Source organism: Lolium rigidum, chromosome 3, assembly GCF_022539505.1.
Source record: "Lolium rigidum isolate FL_2022 chromosome 3, APGP_CSIRO_Lrig_0.1, whole genome shotgun sequence".
In the NCBI taxonomy this organism is placed as follows: Eukaryota; Viridiplantae; Streptophyta; class Magnoliopsida; order Poales; family Poaceae; genus Lolium; species Lolium rigidum.
In genome coordinates, this window is record NC_061510.1 from 58,751,216 (window position 1) to 58,772,112 (window position 20,897).

A 20,897-nucleotide genomic window follows, 5' to 3' on the forward strand; every position below is an offset into this window, starting at 1 on the left:
CCATGGCGGTGTAGAGTCCTCCGGGAGATGAATCCCCTCTCCGGCAGGGTGCCGGAGGAGATCTCCAGAATCCTCCGAGATGGGATCGGCGGCGGCGGCGTCTCAGTAAGGTTTTCCGTATCGTGGTTTTTCGCATCAGGGGTTTCGCGACGGAGGCTTTAAGTAGGCGGAAGGGCAGAGTCGGGGGCCCGACGAGGGACCCACACCACGGGGCGGCGCGGGCCCCCTTGGCCGCGCCGCCATGTGGTTTGGCCACCTCGTGGCCCCACTTCGTATGTTCTTCGGTCTTCCGGAAGCTCCGTGGAAAAATAGGCCCCCGGGTCTTCGTTTCGTCCAATTCCGAGAATATTTCGTTACTAGGATTTCGAAACCAAAAACAGCGAGAAAACAGGAACTGGCACTTCGGCATCTTGTTAATAGGTTAGTTCCGGAAAATGCACGAATATGACATAAAGTGTGCATAAAACATGTAGGTATCATCAATAATATGGCATAGAACATAAGAAATTATCGATACGTCGGAGACGTATCACCGTGCCCAGGCCGGGCTGTCGAGGGCGTTGTTCGGCAGGATCCTCTCCTCCGGCGTCATCTGGCTCCGTCGTTCCCTAGCGAGGGCCCGCGTCTGTGCTCCTAGCGGTGGTGGCGGCGGCACGGCGAAGCCGTGAGGCAACTTGTACTGTACTAGTTTTGGAGTGTTTGATATCAATATATGTGATTCACTAATGTTTGATAAAGTGGTGCATAGATTATATAGATACATGTATATGGGTGTCTTGTGTGAAAAAATAAGACAAAAGGAAGCAGAAAATGTTTCACCAGGCCGGATAATCCGGGCCGGATATTTGCAAAATATCCGGGCCCCAAAAATCGGCTAAGGACTCGAGGCGATGTGGCTCAGTACTCCCCTGGCAGTGGGCCTGAATTTCCCCAGGGCCGGAATTTTTTTTGGGGGGGGGAGGGGCGGATTATCCGGCCCTAACTTAGGCCGGATTATCCGGCCCTCGAAAGTCCCGAACGGCTGGATTTTGAGAGGGGGTATTTATACCCCCCTTCTTCTTCCTCCCAATTTGCTCAATCATTGCACAAAATTCTTCCAAGCCTCACCACCATTAGAGCCACCTCAAGAACACAAGATTTGCAAGATCTCCTCCTCCACCCAACCAAAGCTCTTGATCTTTTGAGATTCGAAGGAGAAGACCCCGATCTACATCATCACCGAAGCGATTCTCATTTCCCCCTCATATATATGCTTGAGGGCCCTCTTGCTAGTGTTCCTCTTTGGATCCCTATTTGTTTGTTGTTGATGTATTATTGTTGATTGTTGTGTTGTTACAGATTTGGGAGCCTCCAATTTGGTTGTGGATGTGTGCCCCAAGAACATTGTAAAGGCCCAGTTCCCGCCTCGAGGAAATCCCTTAGTGGAAATGGGCTAGGCCTTCGTGGCGTTGCTCACAGGAGACCTGAGTGAAGCCTTCGTGGCATTGGTTTGACTTTCGTAGCAACCACACTCCTCCAAACGATGTACCTTCTTGCAATTGAAGGGAACTACGGGAATCAACTCCGTGTCTCCGCGTGCTCCACTCTCAGTTACCTCTATCCTATTCTATCTCTTATATATTGCGTAGCTAGCGGGAAAAGCGAGAAGTGTGCGCCGGTGGGGTTTTAAGGGAGGCGGCGCGCATTGAAGGCGCGTCGGTAAGGTAGGTGAACGCCGCGTGGCCAGTCGCCGCCCTCGCCATTTGGGTTTCCGCGCGGGAGGCCATTAACGCCGATGACCAACCTCCCCACGTCGTTTCTGATGTGAAACGCCGCATCCTCTCGCTGATAAGGTAGCCCCACCCGCGAAAACTGTCGTTCCGCGAGGCGCCGGCGTGCCCGATGCACGCCTTGGCGAAGTAGCCAGCACGGGGTTGCCAGCGATTCTATTGGGCTCGAAAACTAGCCGGCGTCGTTTGGGCCGCACCGATGCGAGCTCATTTTCGCTCCCAGCCCCCAAAACGCTATCAAGGCCGCTGGTGGTGATACTCTTAGCTAGGGCCGGTGTTGATGGTGTTTTCATAGATCTTGCGAGATAGTAGCCTAGCTAGTGTAAACAAGGTTGGTGTGAGGTGTTCTCTGCTTTGCGATTACGACATGATCTTGTACATTTTCTACGCCTTCTATAAAGGTGCGCCAATGGACGTACTGTAAAAAAAATTCCTTCTTCTTTAGTTTTGTTCTTCTTTAGTTTTGTGTTATTTTCCTAATTTAGCTGAAAAATAATTCTTTAGTATTTTGTAAATACTACTAAAAAACTATTATAGGTAGTAATGTATTCTATGGCGCATCTAAAAATGTGGTTTCTGTGGCGCATGTAATACTGGATGCGCTATAGAATTGTGGCTTTTAGTGGTGCAGGTGAACGGGTGCGCCACGTAATCTCTATAAGACTCACGCGGGGTCTAGTACTGTACATGAGCAAAGAGAATTTTGTGGCCCATCTGAAAGTTAAAATTTTGTGGCGCATGTTGGTATATGGGCCATAGAATTCCTTGTGGGGGCCCACCACAGATAGTACGAGGCTACAATTCTGTGGCGCATACTTCTATGGCACATATTTCCATATGCGCCACAGAAAGTGTAGGGTTTTTTTTCTCTCCACACAATTCCACCCCCTCCCCCATTGGATTGCCTTTTTTAGCTTTGTAAAATACAAAAGAAATAGATAGAAAATTGAAAAAAATAAAATCTTTGGAGGTGCCCATGTATTATGTCATCTAGTACCACTGAGAATTAACAAACATGAATTATTTTAAATTTTCTTTACAAAATTGCGTTGCAAAATTATCAAACTGGATTTCTGGTTGCAAACGAATTCCGGAAAAAACGCACAATATATCAAAATGGCTGGAAGAAAATTCTACATCCACATTCACCTGGGTTTACCCGGATAGCCAATCTTTAGAATCACCAAATTCTAAAAGAATAAAAAATTACGGCAAAGTTAAGATTTTTCCTGCAAAAATAAAAAATCGAATTTTTTTCCGTGGCGCGCCATATGCACATGCGCGACCGAATTCTTAGCCCGAAATTTGAATTTGGGGGACGCTTCTACTCCTCCTCTCTTTCTCCCATACTTCTCCTCCTTCTCCTCCACTTCTCCTCCCTCCTCCTCCTCCAGTCCTCCTCCACCACTCGTCGACCTCCTCCTACAGCTTCCTCCTCTAGTGACCACCTCCTCCTCCTCCGGCGACCACCACCACCACCTTCTCCTCCTCCTCCGGCAACCACCACCACCACCTTCTCCTCCTCCTCCGGCGACCACCACCACCTCATCCTCCTCCTCCGGCGACCACCCACCACCACCACCACCACCTCCACCACCACCTCCTCCTCCACCACCTCCACCACCACCTCCTCATCCTCCTCCTCCGGCGACCACCCACCACCACCTCCTCCTCCACCTCCTCCTCCTCCACCTCCTCCTCCTCCACCACCACGACCACCACCATCTCCTCCTCCACCACCTCCATCACGTCCACCACCACCAACACCACCTCCTCCACCACCTCGCCCTCCACCACCCTCGCCACCACCACCACCTCCTCCTCCGGTCGGCCTCCTCCTCCTCCACACCTTTCAATCTTGTCTTGCTTTAATAGCTTCACCACGATTCAGTGGTATAGTTGTATTGCCTTACAAATCTCCAACCCAAATAATGCCAACAACACGTTTCCTATTGCATGGGTTTCACCTACATCCCCTCTGCACCAAAATATAAGGTTGTGTATAGAATAGGTCATTCAAAAAAAAGAACATGAGATTATTAGATTGAAACAACCATATTTGAACAAACAGCTACGAAGACATGGATGTAAATAGTAGCAACTCAAGCAAGAGGTCTACCATTGAAAATCTTGATTTCAAGCTTTTTTCCAATAAAAAATGTTCACTGAGATACACTAATCATACATAAGAACTGATCCTACCAAAGTTCAGAAGAACTGTAGTTGTGCAACTCAATAGATTTGGATTTTTGTGTCGAATCACTAATGACTAATGCTCTTAACAGGGAGATGTTTTATATTTGAGAGAGAGAGAGAGAGAGAGAGAGAGAGAGAGAGAGAGAGAGAGAGAGAGAGAGAGAGAGAGAGAGAGAGAGAGAGAGAGAGAGAGAGAGAGAGAGAGAGAGAGAGAGAGAGAGAGAGAGAGAGAGAGAGAGAGAGAGAGAGAGAGAGAGAGAGAGAGAGAGAGAGAGAGAGAGAGAGAGAGAGAGAGAGAGAGAGAGAGAGAGAGAGAGAGAGAGAGAGAGAGAGAGAGAGAGAGAGAGAGAGAGAGAGAGAGAGAGAGAGAGAGAGAGAGAGAGAGAGAGAGAGAGAGAGAGAGAGAGAGAGAGAGAGAGAGAGAGAGAGAGAGAGAGAGAGAGAGAGAGAGAGAGAGAGAGAGAGAGAGAGAGAGAGAGAGAGAGAGAGAGAGAGAGAGAGAGAGAGAGAGAGAGAGAGAGAGAGAGAGAGAGAGAGAGAGAGAGAGAGAGAGAGAGAGAGAGAGAGAGAGAGAGAGAGAGAGAGAGAGAGAGAGAGAGAGAGAGAGGGAGAGAGAGAGAGAGAGAGAGAGAGAGAGAGAGAGAGAGAGAGAGAGAGAGGGGAGAGAGAGAGAGAGAGAGAGAGATCAACTCACCCTTTTAACCAATGAAGCCAGTACCAGACAATAGACTAAAATTGTTGAGTGTCTCAGATGAAACAAAGAAATAAATAAGATTAAGTTTTAATTTATATAGTACTCATGGAAATAGAAGAAGATAAATATATGTGAATAGAAGAGGGCAACACATTTTGATAAATAAACTGGCTATATTAATTACTCAATGCTTGGTTGAAATGTTGTTATCCTACCATTAACAAACAACCATTATTCACAAAACAAAGAAAACAACCATGTGCAAGTTTTGGGATGTTGACATTTTGCCGAATACTTGGGACGTGCCTAACAGAAGCTAAGACGCATGCATCTTTTTAGTAGTCTATTAAATCTGAAGACAAGGTAGAAACTAATAGTATCACAGATACATGAAAAATTATCTGCCTCAAGCCTAAATCAGAGTCACGCTGTTTCATCTGAAGCATAGAATACATTCTCTCTTTTCCTACACATAAAAAATGCGATTGAACAATTAGATTTTTTTAACCTGCATATAATCTGCATATTTGTAATCACTGACCTGTTTGTAGAACATAATTTTTTTCAGCATCTCTGATATCTTTAACCTGCATTAGGAAAATATTAAGACTAGGCTATTCCAATGGAAAGCAACATGAGACTTTAGAATCAGGGGCATGGAATTTTGTAGGGGGCATAGAATGAAACTCTTTATAAATTACCTATCAAACATTCGAGTAATGAGACATCGGTTTCATATTTTACACTTCCAGGATGGTAGAAAAACTGTAACTGTACATATTAACATCGGTCTGTCGAGTGAATCTGAAATGGTAGAATAGAAGTGAATAAGTTCATTCCTGCCCACATCACTAAAAAGGTAAAAGAAGACTTATAAAAATATCAGAATACAGAATCAAACAATTATCCTGAAACTGCTTCCCATCAGAAATCCCCGTTGTTGAAACATCTGCGGGAAAAACACATAACTGAATCTGTGAGAAAAACACATAGCTTAAATGGAGAGAGAGAGAGAGAGAGAGAGAGAGAGAGACCTAATACCCCTATATCTTGACAGGTTTGTGTGACCTGGATCGACTGAAGCCTCAGCCTCGACATGCTCGCGGGAGACAAAGGCAGCCTCAACTGATCTGGATCCATCTAAGGACGGAAGGCATGCATTGGGTTCGAATGGATTTAATAGGAACGGCAAACATTTATGTTTCCATTCATTAAATTCATTAGCGAGGGAGAGGAAGAGGCCACCTTTTTTTTTCTGGAAGTTGCTGTTGGGAAGAGGATCAAACGTAATGGGCTTCATTTTTCTTGTTTGTAAATAATTCCTAGTTGGAAACGGTCAAGTGCAATTTGCTCAATGCAATGAAATGGGGTTGTACGTACAGAATGGAAACGGAAGGGTAGCTTAGGTGGACTTGATGATGTGTCATACTTGCATGTTGAGTGAAATCAGGTAATGGAGGCCTCCTATTTAGAGACAGAAGATGACATATAAACATTTCTCTTTTATACCATGCACATTTCTATATAATTCTATGAACTTTTGATTTCTTATGTAAGAGCAAATTTTGGGTAATACTTTAAGATTTGTTTTTACTACACAAACATTTACTGCGACCATCATTAACATTTCCAATTTGGATTTTCAGAAGAAAGGAAGTATACATGTTGTAGGTTGTACCAAATGGGCCGCCCATATAGAAATGCTTCCAACGGCAAACTCATCTTTGACTCTAAGATCCCTGAAGGTGAAACCTATTCACCGTTCAATGCGGCCCCAACCATTGAGGCCGCCTGAAGCGACGAAGTTCTGGGCCAGACCCATTAGTGGCGAGAAGGATATTTGAGTTCTCTGATTTTGTTTTTTTTTGGCTCCTGGTATTTTTCTCCTATTTTCTCTTTGTTTTCTTCTGTTTTTTTTGCCTAGTTTTGGTTTGTTTTGAACTTTCTTAAAATTTGAATCTTTTCAGTTTTTAACTTTTTTTTAGATTCGAGCATTATTTTTCAAGTTTGAACATTTTTATCTAAAATTTTCAAGTTTTGACTTTTTTTATTATTTGAAAAATTCAAATCTGAATATGTTTAATCTAACCTTTTTGAAAAGTTTGAATTTCCAAATTTAAATATTTCCGATTTTGAACATTTTTAAATTTGAACATTTTCGAATTTTAAACATTTTTAAATTTGAACATTTCAAATTTAATTATCTTCAAATTTAAACATTTTTTGAGAAGATTTAAAAAGTTTTTGAATCTGAACAGTAAAAACGAATAACAGAAAACCAAAACAACGGACAACATCCATGTTATGCCCTAAATGAGCCGGCCCGGCTTGTTTTCTCTTGGCGCGAATCTTCGGGGCCGCACATAGCGGCATTACAGGGGAAAATCCTAATTCCCGCCCATAAGTGGGGCGTATTAAGCCCTGCACGCATGCGCGAGCGAACTGGGCCACGGCCCATTTTGTTACGGATTTTCTTTTTTCTTTTTTCTTCGGTTCTTTTTCGGGTTCTGTCGGTTTTCTTTTTTCATTTTTTTTGTTTTTTTCTTTCTTTGATTGAGCATTTTTCAAATTCGAGCAAATTTTAAACTCGAGCATTTTTAAAATTTGAGCAAATTTTAAATTCAAACAAATTTTAAATTCGAGCAAATTTTGGAATCGTGCATTGTTCATATTTGAAAAAATTCAGATTTGAGAATTTTCAAAATTCGAGCAAGTTTTGAACTCGAGCAAAATTTTAAATTTGAACATTTTTAACTCGATAATCCGTCTGGCAATGGGGTTCGAACTTGCGTCCACTCGGCCGTGGGGCGGATTCCGGAACTAATTAGCTACTGCTTGGTTTGTGTTCGTTTCGACAAAATATTCTACTTGTTTTAACCGACCGAACAACTTAATAGGTGCCCCCATCCCTGAAGCTTGGGCCTAAGGCCAGCCATAGTGCTAGTATCATAGCTAGTATAATGCACATTGGTCTCACAAAAATGCTGATGTGGCAGCTAATTAATGAGGAGAGAGGAGATTAGAGTAACATAGGTAGATACTGTATCATAGCGCATGTCACGAGAAAAGTTAATGCCAAACAAATCTTGTGCACAAATTTGTATTGAGATTCTAAAAAGCAATTAATATAACATGACTATGATACTACTTCATAATGCTAATACTAACCACTATAGAGATAGTATCATACACAAGTATCATATGCATAATACTACTACATGATACTTACCACTATGACCAGCCTAACAGTTTAAGAATTAAGAAGCATTCACCTGGGACGTCTAATACGGACTGAGATCCGGTGCCTCGCTGAAAGCAAGGCACGGAGCGCCTTGAGGCAGCCTATCTGCCGCTCAATCGGCATCCAACGGACAGCAACGGAAAGGATGGGTCAGAAGCGAGTCAATGCCCTGCCTGGCTGTCTCCCTTCATCCTCACGCAGGAAAAGAACGGGCGCGCTGCTCTTCCCGGGCAGAGCACGCCGCATGCCGCCGCCGCCGTGGGAGCGCGCAGCTCTTCCCGGCCTGCCTCCCTTCATCCTCTGCTCGTTCATCCTCTCGAGATGGCCGTCCGCCCCATCCGACGCCGACGGCCACCCACCTCCGGCTCGCACCGTTCGCCTCCCATCCGGCGCCTGCCTCTGCCCGCCGCGATGGCCCCCTCCTCCCTCCTCCTCGTCCGTCCAACCGGACCGGGCGTCCTAGAGCACACAGGAACATGCAACTTTTACACAGAGATAGCAGTTTCTGGGGACGACGGAGGAGCAAAGCGAGCCGAGAGATGGGCTCTCGCCGGCGGCCGGCGGAAGGGCAAAGCGAGCTGGAGGTGAGCGGCCGTTAGCGCCGGATGGGGCGGAGGGCCAGCTGAGGCGGACCGAGCAGAGGGAGGTGAGCGCGAACACGGGGGCGGACGGCTCGCCTCCCACAGCGGCGGCGGGCGGCGACGGCGGTGCTCTGCCCGGGATGAGCCGTCCGCGCTCATTCTTTTTCCGCGGCCCTACTTTGCCTTGTGCGCGCGTGAGGATGAAGGGAGGCAGGCATTGACTGGTTTCTGACCCAACCTTTCCGCTGCTGTCCGTTGGATGACCATTGAGCGGCAGATAGGCTGCCTCAAGGCGCTCTGTGCCTTGCTTTCAGCGAGGCACCGGATCTCAGTCCGTCTAATACAGCAGGCTGTTGTGCCGTGGGAACCAGCCCAGATCAAATCGAACTAGAGCTCATAGTAATTCGCGTGAAAGTACACATGATTGTGATCCCTCCTCTCTCTAAAAAAAAAGATTGTGATCCCAAAGTTCATTTTACAGGTTCCATGTTATGTCAGCTCAGGAACAGGAGCGCGTGAAGTCGTGAGCCACGACTAGTGCAGGCAGGTGGCGGGCAGGCAGCTCGGAAAGTGGCCAGGCACAAGATCGGATGAGCCACACCAGGTGCCGCCCAATCGCTGCTTTAGCTATCTTTCGGCCGGACATTTTAATTCGTGTTTGCTGAGGCGCTTAACCTTTGTTCTTGGACTGTATTAACCTAGGCGGAAACGATGACCCGTTGAGGTCTCGTGTTGCATGTTATATAGGTGGAAAAGTTCCACAATGGCGTGTACAGGTAGGACACGTAGACGTGTTGGAGTACTACTCCATATAGTATACGTGTCAGGACTTATTACATCTAACACCCCCCTTAATCTAAACTACGGAGTGTGACGAACGAGATTTAGATTATGACGAAACTCTTGCAGATTCTTGACTGGAAGCGCCTTTGTGAAACCATCAGCAACTTGATTTTTGGTGGAGATAAACCGAATGTCCAACTGTTTACGGGCAACTCTTTCACGTACAAAGTGAAAGTCTATCTTAATGTGCTTTGTGCGGGCATGAAACACATGATTTGCAGAAAGATATGTAGCTCCCAGATTATCACACCATAGAGTCGGTTTCTTCTTTAACGGAACGCCAAGTTCACTCAGAAGAGCTTCAACCCATATTAATTCTGCTGTAGCATTAGCTAAAGCCTTGTATTCTGCTTCAGTACTAGATCTTGAGACAGTTTCCTGTTTGCGAGCACTCCAAGAGACAAGATTAGAACCAACAAATATGGCAAACCCACCAGTGGAACGTCTGTCTTCAAGAGAGCCAGCCCAATCAGCATCTGAGAAGGCACTCAGAAGAGTGGATGATGACCGCTGAAACGTTATACCAACATTGACTGTATCTTTAACATATCGTAGTATCCTTTTAACAGCTGACCAATGAGAGGTTATAGGAGCATGAAGATACTGGCAGACTTTGTTAACAGCAAATGACAAATCTGGACGTGTTAATGTGAGATATTGAAGAGTACCAACAAGACTGCGATATCGTGTACTATCTTCAGGACCGAGGGGATCCCCCTCATGCTGGGACAAGGAGGCGGTAGAAGACAGAGGAGTGGGTGAAGACTTGCAATCTGTCATATTGGCTTTTGTCAGAATATCCGAGGCATATTTTTCTTGTGTGAGAACAATACCATTTGCTGTTTTGTGAACTTCCATACCCAAGAAATAGTGCAACTCTCCAAGATCTTTAATTGCAAAATCAGAACCCAAATCTTTGAGAAGAGCCAAAATTGCAGCATCAGAAGAGCTCGTGACTATGATATCATCCACATATATAAGCACATAGATAGTGATCTGTGACCGTCGATATAGAAATAGAGACGTATCAGTTTTAGATGGAACAAAACCAAAATCATGAAGCTTAGAGCTCAAACGAGAGAACCAGGCACGAGGAGCTTGTTTAAGACCATAAAGAGCTTTATCAAGCTTGCATATGTGGTGGGGATGAGTAGAATCTTCAAAACCAGGGGGTTGTTTCATGTAGACCTCCTCTTCCAGAACACCATGTAAAAACGCATTCTTCACATCTAGCTGCCGCAGACTCCAACCTCGAGAGACAGAGATAGCAAGGACAACTCGTATGGTGGCAGCTTTGACAACTGGACTGAATGTCTCTTCATAATCAAGACCATAGCGTTGCCGAAATCCCTTGGCAACAAGACGAGCTTTATAACGATCAATGGTACCATCGGCATGACGCTTAATACGATAGACCCATTTGCAATCAATCAAATTTTTGCTAGAGCTGGGCGGCACAAGATGCCACGTCTGATTTTGCATAAGAGCACGATATTCTTCTTCCATAGCAGAGCGCCAATGATCATCATGAAGAGCCTCAGATAGCGTCCGAGGTTCTCCTGAAGCAGTAAGCAAAACATAGTGGACAGTGCCGTCAGTATATTTTTTCGGTTGTCGAATACCTTTCTGTAGGCGTGTTTGCACACCAGGGGCAGCAGCAGTTGACGGCGCAGAGGATCCTGTGCCTGGTGCTGACGGCGGCAAAGGGGCAGCCGACCCGGCTGTCGGGCGTGGGGCCTCGCGCGCAGACGCAGCCTGCGAGGGGGCAGACGGGGCTAGGCGCGGTCCGGGAGGGAAGCCAGATCGGGCGGGCGACGTGTCGCGGCGCGATTGGGGCGGAGTCGACCCAGCCGACGGACCAGCAGGAGGCGGCGACGTGGCGGGCACACGCGCAGCAGATGGCTGCAGCAGATCGTCTTCGGGATCCGCGCGCGCAGGGGAGTCAGCTCCCAAATCAGCATCATGTTTTGCACTCGAATTTGTTGTAGTGTGCTCCGAATCTGATGTAGAACTATCTGTAACATCAAGCTCAACAATATTCGGAGAATTGTTAGTAACAACAGGTATGTAATGCATGGTCATATGTTCATCAACTGGTGCATCCCCAATATTCGAAGATGTGGAAGAAGGATCATGTGGAAACAAAAGTAGCTCTTGACGGAGACGTTGACCAGCATTGGGGTGAAGAGAGGCAAAAGGGAAGACATTCTCATCGAAAACAACGTCTCGAGAGACATAAACCCGGCCTGTTTTGACATCAAGACATTTAACTCCCTTGTGAAGAGGACTATATCCAAGAAAGACACATTGGGTGGATCGATATGCAAGCTTTCGAGTGTTATAGGGACGAAGATTAGGCCAACAAGCACAGCCAAAAATTCGAAGAGACTCATAGTTTGGTTTAATACCAAGAAGACGTTCTACCGGTGTGTCAAAATTGAGAATTTTGGTAGGAATCAAGTTTATTAAAAACGTTGCTGTGAGAAAAGCATCATCCCAAAATTTGAGGGGCATAGAGGCATTAGCAAGGAGAGAAAGACCAACTTCAACTATATGTCTATGCTTACGCTCAGCCGAGCCGTTTTGCTGGTGAGCATGAGGACAGGAGACATGATGAACAATGCCTGATTTCTGAAATAGACTGTGGAGTTTTTCATATTCACCTCCCCAATCAGTTTGCATGGTTTTAATTTTGGTGCCAAATTGCCTTTCAACGTATTGCTGGAAGTTAAGAAATACTTGATAGACATCAGAACGTTTCTTAAGAAGAAAGATCCAAGTAAATTTACTATAATCATCGATGAAGCTTACATAGTATGAATTCTTGCCAACAGACAAAGATGCTGGACCCCAGACATCAGAGAACACTTGTTCCAAAGGAACAGTAGAAACACTGGTAGACACAGGATATGGCAACTGATGACTCTTAGCTAATTGACATGAATCACACACGTAAGGTGTTATTTCTGGAGTATACGAAATTTTATTTTTCCTAAGAATCTGCTGAACTGTAAAAGAAGAAGGATGTCCTAAGCGTCGATGCCATGTGGAGGAGGAAGGCTTGATGGTGATGAAGGCTTGTTTGGAGGCGTTGGTCATGTAGGGGATGAGCGGATAAAGGCCGCCATAGCACGGACCTTTAAACAGTATTCTCCGCGTGGCCTGATCCTTAATCAAAAAGAAAAATGGGTGAAATTCAATAAAGACATGGTTATCAAGGATAAATCGATGAACAGAAAGCAGATTCTTAGAGGCACTAGGAATATGAAGGATGTCATTAAGATGCATGCAACGATATGGGGTGCGAAAAGTTGAATGACCAATATGAGCAATTTGCATACCGTTACCATTGGCCGTTTGGACGCGATCCCGTCCAGTGTATTTCTCCTGAGTAGACAGCTTGCTTAACTCGCCAGTGATGTGGTCCGTGGCGCCGGTATTAGTGTACCAATTGGTATCAACACCATAGGACGCTATATGAGCAGCTTTGGTGTCACGATCATCATCATCAGAATCATCACGATCACCATCATAGCGCCACCAGCAATCAGAAGCAGGGTGGCCATAGATCTTGCATATTTGACACGTGGTATCCACAAAGGGAGTGGGTGCACGTCCACGAAGACGACGGTCAGTGCGGTCGCCATCATCACGGCGACGAGAAGAAGCACCACCATCACGCCTGTCATCACGGCGGCGAGGAGGATCATCATCGCAGTGGCGGGGAGCATCATCACGGTGACGTGGGGGGTCATCACGGCGACGGGTATCATCGCGGCGCCGGTCTTCACGACGCCAATCTTCACGACGCCGATCATCACGGCGTCCAGTATCATCACGGCGACCACCATCATCACGACGGCGGCCACGATCATCATCAGCACGGTCACGGTCACGGTCAGGACCTCCACGAGGGCCACGATGAGCGAGGTTGGCATGAAGGGTGTAAGAATCACCCGAGGCTTGAAGATGTGCTTGACGAATGTCGTGAGCGCTGATTTGATCAAAGAGGTCGTCCAAGGTGGCACTAGGATTGCCATTGATTGCAGAAACAACATCATTATAAGAGCCATCAAGACCACGGCAGATGTAGCCAACTAGTTCATCATCATCAACAGGCTTGCCCATCGAAGTAAGCTCAAAACAGAAGCCCTTCATCTTTGCAAAGTAGGCTGTGGCCGAGAGCTCGAGCTTTTTGGTGCTGTTGAGAGCATCACGAAGATGGTTGACCTTGGAACGAGAGGCAGTAGAGAACATGGTGTTGATTTTAAGCCAGACCTGGGCCGAGGATTCAAGGCCAACAGTGTGTGCAAGGATATCAGGGGACAGCGAGTTCAGGAGGTAGCTCATGACCGCCTGATCTCGAGCTATCCAGGCAGCATATGCGGGGCTTGCAGTTTTGATCTTCTTTTTGTCAGCATCTTCAATTTCGAAGAACTCTGGCGGGGCGACATCAGTACCCTCAAGGAGAGGCAGAACTTGGGCGCCACGCAATGTCGGCGTGACAAGTGTTTTCCAGAACAAAAAATTGCCCCGTGTCAGCTTCTGAGACGGAGGTGATCCAAGGGTCACGCCGAGGATGGTCGACGATGAGGAGGATGAAGGAGATATGCCCTAGAGGCAATAATAAAAGTGGTTATTATTTATATCTCTATGTTTATGATAAATGTTTATATGTCATGCTATAATTGTATTAACCGAAACATTAGTACATGTGTGATATGTAGACAACAAGAAGTCCCTAGTATGCCTCTTAAACTAGCTTGTTGATTAATGGATGATTAGTTTCATAATCATGAACATTGGATGTTATTAATAACAAGGTTATATCATTATATGAATGATGTAATGGACACACCCAATTAAGCGTAGCATAAGATCTCGTCATTAAGTTATTTGCTATAAGCTTTCGATACATAGTTACCTAGTCCTTATGACCATGAGATCATATAAATCACTTATACCGGAAAGGTACTTTGATTACACCAAACACCACCGCGTAAATGGGTGGCTATAAAGGTGGGATTAAGTATCCGGAAAGTATGAGTTGAGGCATATGGATCAACAAGTGGGATTTGTCCATCCCGATGACGGATAGATATACTCGGGCCCTCTCGGTGGAATGTCGTCTAATGTCTTGCAAGCATATGAATAAGTTCATAAGAGACCACATACCACGGTACGAGTAAAGAGTACTTGTCGAGAGACGAGGTTGAACAAGGTATAGAGTAATACCGAAGATCAAACCTCGGACAAGTAAAATATCGCGAGACAAAGGGAATTGGTAATGTATGTGAATGGTTCATTCGATCACTAAAGTCATCGTTGAATATGTGGGAGCCATTATGGATCTCCAGATCCCGCTATTGGTTATTGGTCGGAGTGAGTACTCAACCATGTCCGCATAGTTCTCGAACCGTAGGGTGACACACTTAAAGTTGGATGTTGAAATGGTAGTACTTGAATTATGGAATGGAGTTCGAATATTTGTTCGGAGTCCCGGATGAGATCCCGGACATCACGAGGAGTTCCGGAATGGTCCGGAGAATAAGATTCATATATAGGATGTCATTTTATATGAAATAAAATGTCGCGGAAGGTTCTATGGAAGGTTCTAGAAGGTTCTAGAAAAGTCCGGAAGAAACCACCAAGGAAGGTGGAGTCCACAAGGGACTCCACCTCCATGGCCGGCCAGCCCTAGATGGGGTGGAGTCCCAAGTGGACTCCACCATAGGGGCCGGCCACCCCCACATGGGAGGTGGGAATCCCACCTTTGGGTGGGAGTCCTAGTTGGGCTAGGATTGCCCCTCCTATGGAAGGTTTTGGTTTCGGGTCTTATTCGAAGACTTGGACACCAACACTTGGGTTCCACCTATATAATGAGGGGCATAGGGGAGGGGCCGGACACACCAAAGCCACCACCTTGGCCGCACCCCTTGGAGGCCGGCCACCCCCTCTCCCCAAACCCTAGCCGCCCCACTCCTCCTTCTTCCCCGCACGCTTAGCGAAGCTCCGCCGGGATTCTCCACCGCCACCGACACCACGCCGTCGTGCTGTCGGATTCAAGAGGAGCTACTACTTCCGCTGCCCGCTGGAACGGGGAGGTGGACGTCGTCTTCATCAACAACCGAACGTGTGACCGAGTACGGAGGTGCTGCCCGTTCGTGGCGCCGGAACCGATCGTGATCAAGATCTTCTACGCGCTTTTGCAAGCGGCAAGTGAACGTCTACCGCAGCAACAAGAGCCTCATCTTGTAGGCTTTGGAATCTCTTCAAGGGTGAGACTCGATAACCCCTCGTTGCTACCGTCTTCTAGATTGCATCTTGGCTTGGATTGCGTGTTCGCGGTAGGAAAATTTTTGTTTTCTATGCAACGTTATCCTACAAGTGGTATCGAGCCGTGTCTATGCATAGATGGTTGCACGAGTAGAACACAATGGTTTTGTGGGCGTTGATGCTCTTGTTATCTTTAGTTGAGTACTTTGCATCTTTATGGCATAGTGGGATGAAGCGGCTCGGACTAACTTTACATGACCGCGTTCATGAGACTTGTTCCTCGTTCGACATGCAACTTGTATTGCATAAGAGGCTTTGCGGGTGTCTCGTCTCTCCTACTATAGTAAAGATCCAATTTACTCTTCTATTGACAACATTAGTATCAACGTTGTGGTTCATGTTCGTAGGTAGATTAGATCTATATCGAAAACCCTAAACCACGTAAAATATGCAAACCAAATTAGAGAGCGTCTAACTTGTTTTTGCAGGGTTTGGTGATGTGATATGGCCATAATGTGATGATGAATATGTATGAGATGATCATTATTGTATTGTGGCAACCGTGCAGAGCCTTATGGTTGTCTTTAAATTTCATGTTGAGTAGTATTTCAAAGTAGTTGTAATAGTTGCTACATGGAGGACAATCATGAAGACGGCGCCATTGACCTTGGTGCTTCGCCGACGATGATGGAGATCATGCCCGAAGATGATGGAGATCATGTCCGTGCTTTGGAGATGAGGATCAAAGGCGCAAAGACAAAAGGGCCATATCATATCACATATGAACTGCATGTGATGTTAATCCTTTTATGCATCTTATTTTGCTTAGATCGCGACGGTAGCATTATAAGATGATCCCTCACTAAAATCTCAAGATAATAAAGTGTTCATCCTCAGTAGCACCGTTGCCAAGACTTGTCGTTTCGAAGCATCTCGTGATGATCGGGTGTGATAGAATCAACAAGTGCATACAACGGGTGCAAGCCGCTTTTGCACATGCGGATACTAAGGTGGCCTTGACGAGCCTAGCATGTACGGACATGGTCTCGGAACACGTGATACCGAAAGGTAGAGCATGAATCATATGATTGATATGATGAACACTTTGAGTGTTCGCCATTGAAATTACACCTTGTCTCGTGATGATCGGACTATGGTGTGGTGGATTTGGTTCATGTGATCACTAAGACAATGCGAGGGATATTGTTTTGAGTGGGAGTTCACCTAGATTTTTAATTATATTGAATTAAAATTTGAACTCAATTTGTCATAAACTTAGTCTAAACTATTGCAAATATATGTTGTAGAGATGGCGTCCCCAATCAATTTTAACCAGCTTCCTAGAGAAAGAAAAGCTTAAGAGCAACGGTAGCAACTTCACCGACTGGTTCCGTCATGTGAGGATCTTCCTCTCTCGGCGGAAATCCGCAATATGTGCTTGATGCACCGCTAGGTGACCCTCCTGCAGAAACTGAAACCGATGAAGTAAAAGTCTGTTTACGAGACTCGGAAAACTCGGTACTCTCAAGTTCGGTGTGCCATCCCGTGCGAGTCCGGAATCCGATCTTCAAAAACGTTTTGAGCACCACGATCCTCATGAGTTGATGAAAGAGTTGAAGACTATTTTCGAGACTCATGCGGCCGTGGAATGCTATGAAGCATCGAAACATTTCTTCAGCTCGTATGATGGAAGAAGGCAGCTCCATTAGTGAGCACATGCTCGCCATGACCGGGCATGCGAAGAAACTCGGTGACTTGGGAATAGTGATTCCTAACAGATCGGGGATTAATCGTGTCCTTCAATCACCGCCACCAAGTTACAAGAACTTTGTGATGAACTACAATATGCGAGAACATGAACAAGGAGTTACTCGAACTCTTTGGCATGCTAAAAGCTGCTGAGATTGAGATCAAGAAAGAGCACCAAGTGTTGATGATCAACAAGACCACTAGTTTCAAGAAACAGGGGCAAGTCTAAGGGAAAATTCAAGAAGGGTGGCAAGAAAGCTGCCACACCTCCTATGAAACCTAAGAACGGCCCTAAGCTCGATGCCGAGTGCTATTACTCGCAAGGAGAAGGGACACCTGGAAGCGTAATTGCTCCAAGTATCCGGCTGATCCGAAGAGCGGCCTTGTCAAGAAGAAGAAAGAAGGTATATCTGATATACATGTTATAGATGTTTATCTCACTCGGTTCTCGTTCTAGTACTGGGTATTTGATACTGGTTCGGTTGCTCATATCCGTAACTCGAAACAGGAACTAAAGAATAAACGAAGACTATCGAAAGATGAAGTGACAATGCGCGTTGGAAATGGATCCAAAGTCGATGTGATCGCTTGTCGGCACACTTCCTCTACATCTACCTTCGGGATTAGTTTTAAGCCTAAATAATTGTTATTTTGTACCCGCGTTGAGCATGAACATTATATCCGGATCTTGTTTAATGCAAGACGGTTATTCATTCAAGTCTGAGAATAATGGTTGTTCTATTTTTATGAATAATATCTTTTATGGTCGAGCACCACAAAAGAATGGCTTATTTCGTTAGATCTCGATAGTAGTGATACGCATATACATAACATTGATGCTAAGCGAATTAAATTGAATGATAATTCTACTTATATGTGGCACTTGTCGTCTTGGTCATATTGGAGTGAAGCGCATGAAGAAACTCCATACTCGATGGATTACTTGAATCACTTGACTTTGAGTCACTTGATAGATGCGAAGCATGTCTAATGGGAAAAATGACTAAGACTCCATTTTCTCGGTATGATGGAGCGAGCTATCGACTTATTGGAAATCATACATACCGATGTGTGCGGACCAATGAGTGTAGCATCGCGCGGTGGTTATCGTTATGTTCTAACCTTCACGAGATGATCCGAGTAGATATGGGTATATCTATTTCATGAAACATAAATCCGAAACTTTCGAGAAGTTTAAGGAATTTCAAAGTGAAGTAGAAAATCAACGTAACAAGAAGATAAAATTTCTACGATCCGATCGTGGAGGAGAATATCTGAGTTATGAGTTTGGCATGCATTTAAAGAAATGCGGAATACTTTCACAATTGACACCGCCGGGAACACCACAACGAAACGGTGTATCCGAACGTCGTAATCGAACTCTCTTAGATATGGTTCGTTCTATGATGTCTCTTACTGATTTGCCATTATCATTTTGGAGTTATGCATTAGAGACAGCCGCATTCACTTTAAATAGAGCACCATCAAAATCCGTAGAAACGACACCGTATGAATTATGGTTTAATAAGAAACCTAAGCTGTCGTTCTTGAAAGTTTGGGGTTGCGAAGCCTATGTAAAGAAGTTACAACCGGACAAGCTAGAACCCAAAGCGGAGAAATGCGTCTTCATAGGATACCCTAAGGAAACTATAGGGTATACTTTCTATCACAAATCCGAAGGCAAAATATTTGTTGCAAAGAACGGAACCTTTCTTGAGAAAGAATTTCTCACTAAAGAAGTGATCTGGAAGAAAAGTAGAACTCGATGAGATTGATGAATCTATACTCGTTGATCGAGTAGCGCGAGTACCGGAAGTTGTACTGTACCGCCTACACCGGCAACGAGAGGAAGCTAATGATAATGATCATGAAACTTCGAACGAGGAAACTACCGAACCTCGCGGATCGACAAGGGAACGTGCCACTCCTGATTGGTATGATCCTTGTCTAAATGTCATGATTGTGGATAACAATGATGAGGACCCTGCGACGTATGAAGAAGCGATGATGAGCCCGGATTCCAACAAATGGCAAGAAGCCATGAAATCCGAAATGGGATCCATGTATGATAACAAAGTATGGACTTTGGTAGACTTACTCGATAGCCGAAAGGCTGTTGAGAATAAATGGATCTTCAAGAGAAAAAACAGATGCCGATGGTAATATTACTGTCTATAAAGCTCGACTTGTCGCAAAGGGTTTCCGACAAATTCAAGGAGTTGACTACGATGAGACTTTCTCACCTGTAGCGAAGCTAAAATCTGTGAGGATTTTGTTAGCAATAGCTGCATTTTTCGATTATGAGATTTGGCGGATGGATGTCAAAACGGCGTTCCTTAATGGAGACATTGAGGAAGAGTTGTATATGGTACAACCCAAAGGTTTTGTCGATCCTAAAAATGCCGACAAAGTATGCAAACTTCAACGTTCAATCTATGGACTCGAAGCAAGCATCAAGAAGTTGGAACCGACGCTTTGATAAGGTGATCAAAGACTTTGGGTTTATACGAGTGTCATGGAGAGGCCTCGTATTTACAAGAAAGTGAGTGGGAGCTCCGTAGCATTCCCGATATTATATGTAGATGACATATTATTAATTGGGAATGATATAGAACTATTAAGCGAGTGTAAAAGGTTATTTGAATAATAGTTTTTCAATGAAAGACCTTGGTGAAGCATCGTATATATTAGGCATCAAGATTTATAGAGATAGATCAAGACGCCTAATAGGGCTATCGCGAGTACATATCCGGACAAGATTCTAAAGAAATTTAGAATGGACGAAAGTAAGAAAGGGTTCTTACCTATGTTACTAGGCAAGGTCTTGAGTAAGACTCAAGGACCGGCTACGACAGAAGAAAGAGAAAGGATGAGTAATATCCCCTATGCCTCGGCAGATAGGATCTATCATGTATGCCATGCTATGTACTAGACCGGATATAGCACATGCCGTTAGTTTGACTAGCGAGATATCAAAGTGATCCAGGAATGGAACACTTGGACAGCGGTCAAGAATATCCTAAAGTACTTGAAAAGAACTAAGGATATGTTTCTTTGTTATGGAGGTGACCAAGAGCTCGTTGTAAATGGTTACACCGATGCAAGTTGGAACACCGATCCCGATGACTCTAAGTCACGATCCGGGTACGTGTTTATATTGAATGGTGCTGCAGTAAGCTGGGCAAGCTCGAAGCGAGTGCACGGTGGCGAAGTCTTCAACGTAATCCGAGTACATAGCGGCTTCGGAGGCTTCATCGAAGCGGTATGGATGAAGAGGTTCATTGTAGAGCTCGGTGTGGTTCCTAGTGCATTGGACCCATTAATCATTTACTCGTGATAACATGGGTGCCATCGCCAATGCACAAGAGCCAAGGTCACACAAGAGGCTGAAGCATATCAAGCTGCGTTACCACTCGATTCGCGAGTACATCGAAGATGGAGAAGTAAAGATTTGCAAAGTACACACCGATCCGAATGTAGCAGATCCGTTGACTAAAGCTCTCCCTAGGGCAAAGCATGACCAACACCAGAATGCCATGGGTGTTAGG